This window comes from Cupressus sempervirens, chromosome 9, assembly GCF_028749045.1.
Source record: "Cupressus sempervirens isolate cs-2001-9-10 chromosome 9, ASM2874904v1, whole genome shotgun sequence".
Lineage (NCBI taxonomy): Eukaryota > Viridiplantae > Streptophyta > Pinopsida > Cupressales > Cupressaceae > Cupressus > Cupressus sempervirens.
In genome coordinates this window covers 285566653-285578696 of record NC_143126.1, presented here as the reverse complement: position 1 = coordinate 285578696, position 12044 = coordinate 285566653, and positions in this window count along the sequence as shown.

The window sequence follows — 12044 nt, the reverse complement described above, 5'->3', positions numbered from 1 at the left end:
ACAACTAGGAAGCATAAGGAGGTGAGATGTCATGTCTTTGTCTCTCATGCAAGGTATGTGAATTATAGATTGTTACCATACACCTTATGATAGAATGATGATAAGTAGGTTTTGGGATTTAGGTATGTCATGATTGAAATCCTTCTTATTAATATTGGACCTAAGATCTTATAAGGAGTAATTTATATTGTAGGCATTATTGTCATCAGTATCATATTCAAAATTTTATCAGGTTGGTGAGCTAGGACCCTATGGAATAAAGATGTGAGATGTTATAACTTATAAAACTATGTCGATGGGTTCATAGTATGTTATGATCTATTAGGATAGTTGTTTTAGGAGGCCATGGTGAAAAGATGAATTAAAAACATCCCTTGTGAGTACTAATAATAATTATAGACATAAATTGTTATCAATTTAGATAAAGGCCTACCCAGTAGAGCTCAACATAATGTAAATATTATAAGAGATTTTTTCTACAAGCAGTATTAGGTGGATATGCTATAGTGAATGATGATTACGATAAAAATATAATATATTGACTAATTGATATAATGGGTTTACCTAATAAATGATGTTGAACCTTGTTGGATATAATTTTTCAATTGTGTGTTGTCTTTGTGTTACAAAAATGTCATATTAGTTATCAGACAGAGTCTACCAAGCTTAGTTGGTTAGCAAAGAAAATTCTAGAGTCTACTGAGCATTCTCAAAAAATACTCTGTGGAAATAGTTTCTACTGAACTCACTCAGGTGTCAAAGGTTTCTGTGGCGGAAGTCAATTTCTACCGAGCTCACAAGGTCAATGAAAGAAAGTCAGTGTTTATTGATTTTACTCAGTCTCCAAAGGATTTTGTAGAGTTTGCAGTGTTCACCGAGCTTTAGTTGGTTAACACTGGAAATCATTTCTGGAGCAGTGTTTACCAAGAAGGGTCAGCCAATGAAGGATTTCATTGTTTTAGGAAATAAAGTTTAATTGTTTCATGTAATGAATGTAGCCAACTGATGTAATGATTATTAATAATTGTAACTTGTAAATGAGTTGACTTGATAATTTCTGAGGTATATATAAAAGGTCAAGTTGTGAATTTGAAAGCATGAATGAGTGAGATGCAAGTGTGTTGATTATGTGAAGAGGAAAGTGTGAGGGAATTTTGAAGATGGATCAGATATCCTTGAGAGTAGCAAAGTTGTATTTGATTAGAGAGGATCTAGTGAAGTAGAACAAAGATTTGTATTAGCAATTTAGTTGCATCTCATTTAGGTCAACTCATTGTTACTTTCTCACAATTGTAGTAGTGATTTTCAAATATCTTAATAGAGTTGGTTTAATAGCCATTTTTTAAATCCTCTAACAAGGTGATAGGCCTATTGAATTGTTCTAAAGTCCTCTAGCAAGGCCACTCCTAGCAAGGTGATTAAATCCTTTAACAAGGTCACACCTAACAATGTGTTTTGTAAACTTTAACAGAGCTGTCTCCTAATAGGGCTCACTTTAGAAGAGTGAAAATCAATAGCTAGTTACTTGGTGGTTTTTCCCATATCGGGTTTCCACATTAAATCTGGTGTCTCTTATGTTCATGTTATTTCTTTTATGCATGCATATTAATCACCATAAATTTTTAAGTTCTATTAAAGATAACATACATTACATCTACCGAGTTACAACATTTTTCTGTGTGGCCATCGAGTGATAGTAGTAACTAGTTTTATAAGACATCTAAGGGATCCGTGGATTTATTTTTGTGGTAACCAATTCACCCCCCCTCAGTTACTCCATCTATATTTCCAAAAATTGGTATCAGAGCATTTGGTGCTTGTAGGAAGGATTTCAAGGATCAAAGCTAAAGATTAGGATGTCTTACAAGAGGGAAATTCCAATGCTTAACAAGGATAACTTTTCAACATGGCAAGGTCTCATGAGACTCCATCTGGCTTCCATTGGAGATATAAGATTAAAATATCTTTATGAAGAATATACAACTCCTTCTGGTACATTATCTTTCAATGACATTGCTGAGAAGAAGACTCATAACACCATGATGATAAATATTGCATCAGCCCTAAGCTCTGAAGAATTTGATGATAGCAAGGATTAAAAAAATGCCTTTTCTATGTGGAACAAGATGAAATATATCTATGGAGGTGATAAAAATGTGAGAAGAGCCAAAGCAGAAAGTCTAAGAGGACAATTTGATTAGATGAGGATGAGAACATTGCCAAGTATGTTGAAAGAGTCAAAGAAGGCACCGGTGCAATCAAAGATTCTGGAGGAGATATCAAAGAGGAAATAGTTGTAAGTAAAGTTCTTAGAACATTACTTCCCATTTATGCAATTAGGGTTTCTGCAATCCAAGAAAGAAGATGTAAGGAAAATTATAAAATAAATTTAGAGGCTGTAGAAGGAAGATTGACTGCATTTGAGCTAGATAACTATGACAACTATGTTCCAACTTCTAAGAACATTGAACCAACATTTGAAGCCAAGCTTTCACTCAATGAAAAAGGAAAAAAGATAAAGGATTCTCAGTTAGAAAGTGAAGAAGAATTAGAATAGAGTTCTGATAGTGATCTTGAGGTGGTTGAAGCTCTACTAGCAAAGAAATATTCTAGAACCAAAGGAAAATACAAAGGTAAGGTTCCTTTGATCTATTTTTCATGTGAGAAAATTGGTCATATTGCTGCTAGGTGCCCAAACAAGAAAAACAAGGATGAAAAGAAAGGTCACAAGTGTAATAATAATAAAGACTTCAAATCTTTCGAGGAAAAAGGTAAGAAAATATGTTTCATGGCTAAAAATTCTAAGGATTCTGACAATAGTGAAGATGAAATTGTTTACATTGTTGTGAAAGATGAATCTAATAATGATGAGGAAGATAAGATGACACTTATCTCTCATGTAAGAAAGAATGATACATGGATCATAGACAGTGGTTGCTCTCATCATATGACTAGTGACAAAACAAAGTTTGAACAATTTGAAGACTATGATGGTGGTAGTGTGAGGTTTGGTAATAATGAACCTTGTTGCATAAAAGGAAGAGGAAGAATCTCACTAACCAAAGAGCTTGTATGTGATAATGCCTATTGGGTTGAAGGGCTAAAATACAATTTGCTGAGTGTGGCACAACTAATCAATATTGGATTCAAAGTGGAATTCATGCATGGAAAAGAAAGAATACTGGATGACAAAGGAAAGCTAATTGGATCAAGCATACAAACAAAAGGTAACTTGTTCTATCTTGAACTTGGTGAATGCTCATGTTCTATTGCTCAAGTTGAAGAAAGTTGGTTATGGAATAGAAGGTTATGTCATGTGAACTTTGATAACCTGGTGAAAATAAGAAAATTTAGGAAAGTAAGAGGCATTCCTAGTATAAAGAAACCTGATGTTGGTCTATGCAAAAATTGTCAGATTGGTAAGATGGGAAAGACTGGCTTTAAAAGTAAAAACTATCAGTCTGAAGAAATTTTGGAAATTGTGTATACTGATTTGTGTGGACCCATTGTAATTGAGAGCTATATTGGAGAAAAGTTCTTCATTCCTTTTGTTGATGATTACTCTAGAATGATGCCTATCATGTATCTAAGAGAAAAATTAGAAGTATTTGAAAAGTTCAAATGGTATTTGGCCAAAGTAGAAAAGAAAACAAGGAAAAGACTGAAATGTTTGAGGTTAGATAGAGGTGGTGAGTTCATCTCCCATGAATTCAATAACTTTTGCATTGAAAGAGGAATCAAAAGATAGGTATCAGCTCTTGGAACTCCCGAGCAGAATGGAATAGCTAAAAGGAGGAATACATCCATTATGGATTGTGCAAGAACGCTAATGATTGAAAAGAACATTGCTATCAAATACTAGAAGGAAGCTATCAACACTGCAGTTCATACTTTGAACTGAGTACAATTGAAGGACTCATTCAAAACCCCCTATGAGTTATGGTATGGCTATAAACCCAATGTAAGTTACCTAAAAGTATTTCGAAGTAAATGTTACATCTTGAAAGAATGTAGAAAAGGTAAATTTGATGTAAAGGGAGATGAAGGTATATTTTTGGGATATTCTTGCAAGAGTAAGACATATAGATGTTTGAATTTATCTACTCAAAAAGTCATCGGAAGTGCACATGTGAAAGTTGATGAGTTTGCAGAAAGGACTGAAAAAGAAAGTAAAAAGGAACCAAAAGATTACAAGAGATTTGTTTTCATTGAACCTAATATAGTGCCAGATACATCTATCAATTAGGAAACTTCTACTCCCGAGTCCTCAGTCACAGAGTTGCAAGAAGTTCAAACTGAGTTGTAGAAACCTGAGTCACATTCATATGCTACCAAGCCAATGCCTACCAAGTCTGAAGGACCCGATCAGTAGTCAAAACAGCCAGAACTTGAAATCAAAAATCAAAATGAAGATAGTGCAACTCAATCAAAAGGCAAGGAACCTATATTGGCCAAGTATGTCAAGAGACATCATGCACCAAAATCAGATTATTAGAGATAAATCTGAAGGTACTATGACAAGAAGTAAGCTAAAAGGTACTTGTTTACTTGCTGATTTTGAACCTAAAAATGTTAAAGATGCATTAGAAAATGAAATTTGGATTGAGGCTATGAACGATGAGATAGAGAAAATAGAAAAGAAGAAAACTTGGACTCTTGTACCTAAGCCTAAAGACAAAAATGTGATTGGAACTAAGTGGGTATTCAAAAATAAGTTAAATGAAGATGGTAAGGTATCAAGAAACAAAGCTAGATTGGTATGTAAAGGCTACTCCCAGGAAGAAGAAATTGATTATGGAGAGACTTCTGTTGCAAGACTAGAAGGTGTTAGGACCTTACTTGCATATGTTGCATACAAACGATTTAAGGTATTTCAAATGAATATCAAATCAGCATTTCTTAATGGTATTCTAGATGAAGAAGTCTACATTGAGCAACCTAAAGGTTTTGTTGATCCAAAAATGAAGGACATGGTTTGCAAATTACACAAAGAATTGTATGGTCTGAAACAAGCCCCTAGAGCATGGTATGAGAGATTGCATAACTATCTTATTTAGATTGGTTTTTAGAGAACTAATGACAACAATAGTTTTTATATCAAGGAAGGACTAGGTAACAAGATTGTTTTGGAAAAAATATTTGTGGATGATACTTTGTTTATAGGAAATGATGATCTATGCAAAGAATTTTAAGAGCAATTGAAAAAAGAATTTGAGATGTCAATGTTTGGTGAAATTAAATTCTTTGTTGGTCTTCAAATTTAGCAGAGCAAGAATGGTATCTACATAACTCAGTCTAAATACATCAAGAAGATACTCAAAAGGTTTGGTATGGAAGATTGTAAACCAGTTGGGACTCTCGTGTGTATTGGAATAAAGCTTACCAAGGATGATGAATCAAAAGAGGTAGATCAGACCTTATATAGATCAATGATTGGAAAATTACAATATGTAGTTCATGAAAGGCATGATATTGCTCTTGCAGTTGGTATTGTAGCAAGATTTTCAACAAAACCAAGAGAAAATCACATGATGACAATCAAAAGGATCATGAGATACTTGAAAGACATTACAAATTATGGATTGTGGTATACATTTGGAGAAAATATGGACTTGAAAGTGTTTACTGATGCTGATTGGGCAAGAAACATTGATGGTAGAAAGAGCACAAGTGGAGGAGCATTCTTTTTTGGAAAGAGATTGTTTTTTTGGATAAGTAAAAAGCAAAATTGTACATCCCAATCTACAACAAAAGTAGAGTATGTTGCTGCAGTAGTAAATTGTTCTAATATTGTTTGGTTTAAATAGTTGTTAGAAGGCATGAAAGTTGAAATCAAAAACCAGTTGTTATGTTTTGTGATAATACAAGTGCAATTAACATTTCAAAGAATCTAGTAATGAATTCAAAAACCAAGAACATTGCAATAAAGTATCACTTTGTCAGAGAATTGGTGTAGGATACTTGGAGATCAGATTGGAATATGTCCATACAAAAGAATAAATTGTTGACATATTCACCAAGCCATTACCTAAGGATGAGTTCTTGTATCTAAAAGGTAAGCTATGGGTCATCCCCCTATCTAAAGCTCACTAAAATAAAGTTTTAGTGATGCATCAATAGGAACCAAGTTGAAGATCTTTTTGTTGATGCAGCATAGTCGTGGGAACATTGCATATGAATCAATACTTAAGGTACATTGCTACTCATTTGGTTTGTGTTGTCTTTGGCATGTGTTGTCAAAGAGGGAGAGTATATTGTCATATCTTTCTGAAATTTGAATTTGTTTGTGGAGAGTTTGTTGTTTAGAAAAGAAGCTATGTAACTCCTTCACAGAGGGAGATTACAGCATTAGAGAAGATTGTAGCATAAAATCTAAGAGGGAGAAATGTTCTGCTAAAAAAGACTTGTTCTCAAATTTAATAACTATGACATGTTGTGTTGCCATCAATGCCAAAGAGGGAGATTGTTGGATACAATTGTTCAATTGTGTGTTGTCTTTGATGTTACACAAATTTCATATCAATTATCAGATAGAGTCTACTGAGCTCAGTTGGCCAGCAAAGAAAATTTCAGAATCTACTGAGTGTTCCCAAAAAATACTCTGTGGAAACAATTTTTGCCGAGCTCACTCGGGTGTGGAAGAAGTTAGTTTCTACCAAGCTCACAAGGTCAAGGAAGGAAAGTAAGTATTTACCAAGTTCATTTAGTTGCCAAAGGATGTTGCAGAGTTTGCAATGTTCATCGAGCTTCAATTGGTTAACACTAGAAATGATTTCTAGAGTAGTGTTTACCGAGAAAGGTCGACCAATGAAGGATTTCATTGTTTTGGGAAATAAAGTTTAATTGTTTCATGTAATGAATGTAGCTGACTAATGTAATAATTATTAATAATTGTAACTTTTAAATGAGCCGACTTGATAATTTTTAAGGTATATATGAAAGATCAAGTTGTGAATTCAAAAGCATGAATGAGCGAGATGCAAGTGTGTTGATTATGTGAAGAGGAAAGTGTGAGAAAATTTTGAAGAAGGATCAGATATCCTTGAGGAGAAACAAAGTTGTATTCGATCAGAGAGGATCTAGTGAAGCAGAATAGAGACCTGTATCAACAATTTAGTTGCATCTCATTCAGGTCAACTCATTGTTACTTTCTCACAATTGTAGCAGTGATTTTCAAATATCTTAACCAAGTTGGTTTAATAGCCATTTTGTAAATCCTCTAACAAGGTGATAGTTCTATTGAATTTTTTTAAAGTCCTCTAGCAAGGCCACTCCTAGTAGGGTGATTAAATCCTTTAACAAGGTCACACGTAACAGTGTGTTTTGTAACCTTTAATAGGGTTGGCTCCTAACAGGGCTCACTTTAGAAGAGTGAAAATCAGCAGCTAGTTACTTGGTGGTTTTTCCCATATTGGGTTTTCACGTTAAATTTGGTGTCACTTGTGTTCATGTTATTTCTTTTATGCATGCATGTTAATCACTGTAAATGTTTAAGTTATATTAAAGATAACATACATTACATATACTGAGTTACAACATTTATCTATGTGGCCACTAAGTGATAGTAGTAACTAGTTTTATAAGACATCTAAGGGATTTGCAAATTTGTTTTTGTTGTAACTGATTGACACCCCCCCCCAACTTACTCCATCTATATTTCCAATAGAACCTATGTAGACATGATTTTGAAATTATCCTCATTTCTTAACATTAGTGATTTTAGGGATACATTCCTTATCATGTAATATCTCATAATGATAATGAGACAGTGTTAGTAATCAAACTATATTTAATTGAATGAAGTATACTAGCTATGATGATTACATTTTGGTGGTTTTGATCTAAGGTATGCAATCGGAACTAATTTTTATGTTGGCTGATTTAGCAATATAGATTCAACATTTTGTCATTATAATAGGAAATGGATTATGATGTGATGCAAACTGTTAAATTGATTATGATGATTTATGATTAAATGTAATGTGCAGATTTTGATATTTTAACATTTTTAGTGCCTTATTTGAAATGATTAAGTAAAGGAATTCCGTTGAATCATGTTAATATGGATTAAATAATATTTAAATTCTTATGCATTTATGATATGTTTTATATATGACCTCCTTGTACTACTGGTGCTCGAGTTTAGTGTGCAAGAAGTGGAAGCATGGAAATTTTTGGGGGAAAGAAGGTTCAAACCTATGTGAAAATGGTTTAGTCAAGACAAATCTTTGGAAGATTCAAAAGCCTCGTTGTGATGTATTTTATTTTGTAAATGTAAGATTGGTTGTGTGTCAAATTTCTAATCTCAAAGATGCATTAGGGGCATGTCATGATGATTTGGAATGTGGTTTTATGTGTCAATTGACACTTGTGGATTTTGTGTGTTAATGACATGTCATCTAGGGTTTGGTCATGTTAGTAGATTTCCCTAAAACTAATTACCTTGTTAATGATTAAGTAAACCCACTTGACAAGGTATAGAATGGGTCACAATCAAAGGAAATTCAAATTTAGACTTGACTAGGGTTTTGAGGGGTCATTAGGTGGTCCCAAAGTGTCTTTTATGTGAAAATGAGCAACCCGTATGATAGTATAACATGTTAGGGACCTAATTTTGACCATGATAGTGCTTAGACAGCCTAGGGGGGGGCTTTACCAATACCTTCTTCCATCAATTCGAAAATGAAGTTGCCACATGAGCTCTTTCCCATGTTTCCAGTAAGTCAAAAATAACAAACTTATGGGGAGACAAGTTTGTAAGAGGAAGTGGCTTGGTGTTTTTGCTAAAATAGCTAGTGGGAAGGCCTTTTTAGAGAGTCTTGGACAAACTAGTTGGGTGTTCACCCACTGTCTAACTTTAGAGACACTTAGGGTTTGGAAGCTGGAGGGAGCTCTCCTACAACCTTTCATTTCCATTTTGAAAAGGAATTCAAGGTTGGTGTTTCTTGCCATGTAGTTAATTTCTTCCATTTTGAAGTTCAAACTTGGTATTGCATCCATGTGAATGTAGGTAGTGAGAATGTCATTATAAGGAAAATGTGTGGTATCATCTTGTATCATGTTGTGTTGTGTTGTGATGGGTATGAAGTTTGGGTTTTCATTTTTTTCTTGCTTTATATTTCTCATGATTTTGTGCATGAGTGTTGTTATGGGTGTGAGGGCTTCACTCACCCTTTGGGAAGGGAAGAGAAGTCCAGGGTGAAGAGATTAGTTGGGTTTGAAAATGTATTTGAGAACCTTGGAGTATGGGCTCCATTGTACTAAATAATCATTCAAATATTGTTGGGGGTAGTAAGGGAAGTATGGTGTAGAAAGGAAGTTTATGGAGTATGGGCTCCAAAGAAGCTACAATTGCTTGTAGTGTGTTTGGAGGATGATTGTGAAAGCCCTAAAAGGGCATGAAATATGTTTATTGTAGATATTGTTTGATATGGCAAGTCTTTATTTGAAAAGCTTACCTTCACCCTATGTTCAAGGTTCCATTGGTGAACCATTGTGAAACACCCTTGGGATGGGATTGTTCAAGTGTTGTAATGTGATGATTATGAATTTGTAATATTAGAATGAAACCCGGTTTGAATCTTGTTTCCTCTGCTCAGTGGGTGGCTTCATAGAAGCCTAGGATGGGAGGTGAGCCTCCATGGTTCCTAGTTTTGTGTTGTTGTGTGCAGGTTGTGGAAATGAACATCATGAAGAAGTTAGGGTTTTCTTCTCCTTGGCATAGTTGAAGAATCAAGTATTGTGATGTGTTCATCCCTTTTCATGTCATTTAATATGGGTTAAGATGGTCAAATCCTCCTTGTTATGTTCTTTGAAATGTAAGAGGGAAATGAGGAGATGTAAAATTTGGACTATTTTATGCATGTATATGGCAATGTGAAAGATTAATATAGTCTCCTCATTTTTTGTATAAGAAGAAAGGAATGCCTCATGTAAGAAATATATATCATTCTTTTGGAAATGCATATTGCAAAAAGCTCTTATATGTAAGTAGATCCATAAAATTTAATGCATAGTAAAGTTGGTGGAACTTTCATGTGAAAAGGAGTCAATGAAATACTTTTTAAAATGGGATGAGTAGAATCATTTTAAAGTTAAGATTTTGTGCTTATTATAATGAGAATAAAGGTTTCATTATTGCATTTATCCATGTGTATGCTTGAAAAATGATTCATTTGTTAGGAAGAAATTTAGTACATGATTTTAACTTATTCCTTGGAAAACTTTTAGATCTAGGTTGTGCATGTGAGTGTTAAAATTAATTCATATAATACAATGTATAAATGGACTATAGTAACACTAACCTATCACTTAGAAAACTCTTTAAATTTTATAGTAGTGGAGAAGGTAATTCCAGTGCAACTCACACACTCAATCTATAAGGAAAGATATGTTGTAATTGCACCTTTTTTCCTCTGGAATTTGTGTGAGGATAATAAATTAAAGTCTCACCTATTACAGACCAATATTTTATTTAGGGATCATATACCCAGAATCTTTTTAGAAGATAACACTAAAATAACCACTTTAGAGAAAAATAAAATAACATAACACACTAACTTAAGTACCTACCTAGGCACCTAATCCATATCAAATCACCTTGAATAATATAAAATATTACCCCCTTGAAGGGAGGCATGATTATAGACTGCCCTTCCCATATAACATAAACCAAGAAAATAAAAGGAAAAAAAAAAAAAAAAACTTACGTGCCAACACAAATCACAAGAATCCTAGGTGCCTTTTGTTATAGGGTAAGAGAAAGTTAGATTTTCAAAACTAGTAAAGGAGAACATGGTCCCCACCTACTTAATCACCCATGTAAAAACTCTTGGTGCAAGTTGAAGGATGGAGTTTGCTAACCCTTGTCTGACAAAATTTAGAAAAGCTCTCCTCTTAGGTGCCTCCATCTTTGGACTAAGGATTGCACCCTCCAAGGAATTAAGTGTCTTGGGAATGGCATAGTTTTAGGGGGATGGGGTAGGCACTAGGATAGAGTAGGAAAAAAGGTAGGTAATCATTTTATTTTTGTTATTTGGGTGCCTAATTTGAAGTAGGGAAAGGGTAAGTTGTTATATGGGTTATTTAATTATGTTCTGGGTTATGGTATAAGGTCAAGAGTTAGTAGGTAGTGTTAGTAAGTAGTTAAGGTATGTGTATTTGATAAAGATAGGATTAAAGTAATTGATAGCAATGAGTAATCTTGTTGTATTAGATAGATTTATTTTGAAAACACATTAGGTTTTTAATTAATATTGAGGTCATGGAAATATTAGTTAGTGGGAATATAATTAAAGTTTCGGTTTATGAAATGTGTTGTACATTACCCTTATTATATAATTATTTTATTTATTTATTTTCTTTTATATAGAGAATGTACTTAATTTATACTTACGATTTAATTGTGAAAGCAAAGCATTACATTGAGAAATAATATGTTAATTTGGGACATGTTAAAAAATTGAATCATTACAACTACATTGGTGTAGAAATTGTACTTCAAATTCATAAACATACTGTCTCATTCCTAGGATAAGATGTGGATTAGAAATGATAATATCATCCAGTACTTATGTGATAACCTAGACTTCCAATGAATGTTAGAAAGCTAATTGGCCTCCCATGGAAACTTTAAGTACTAAATTTGAAATGAAATGAAATTCTTTCACATCAACTAAAATTATTTATCTCCAACTAGATGATTGATTAAAGTAACATTATGATATTCTCAAGGGATATGAGTGGTTATACTCCAAGCACCCTATAGTTTGATAGAATATTCATAATAGAGTATAAGTATATATTTATGCACTATCCTTTTGCTCACGTTCACAAAAAAAAAAAATTTGGTTGTGGTTTTGCCTTGTAAACCAAGCATGCTAGACATGGAATATTAGTGATAGAAATGTGGTCCAACTTTTAGATAATAAATGGAGTGGAAGGCCTTCAACCAAAAAAATTTTAACATAGCCAAAAAAGAGATGTATCCAGAGCTTTTCTCCCTCTTGGTATAAACTTGTATTCATTCCTTCTTTAACATAGAT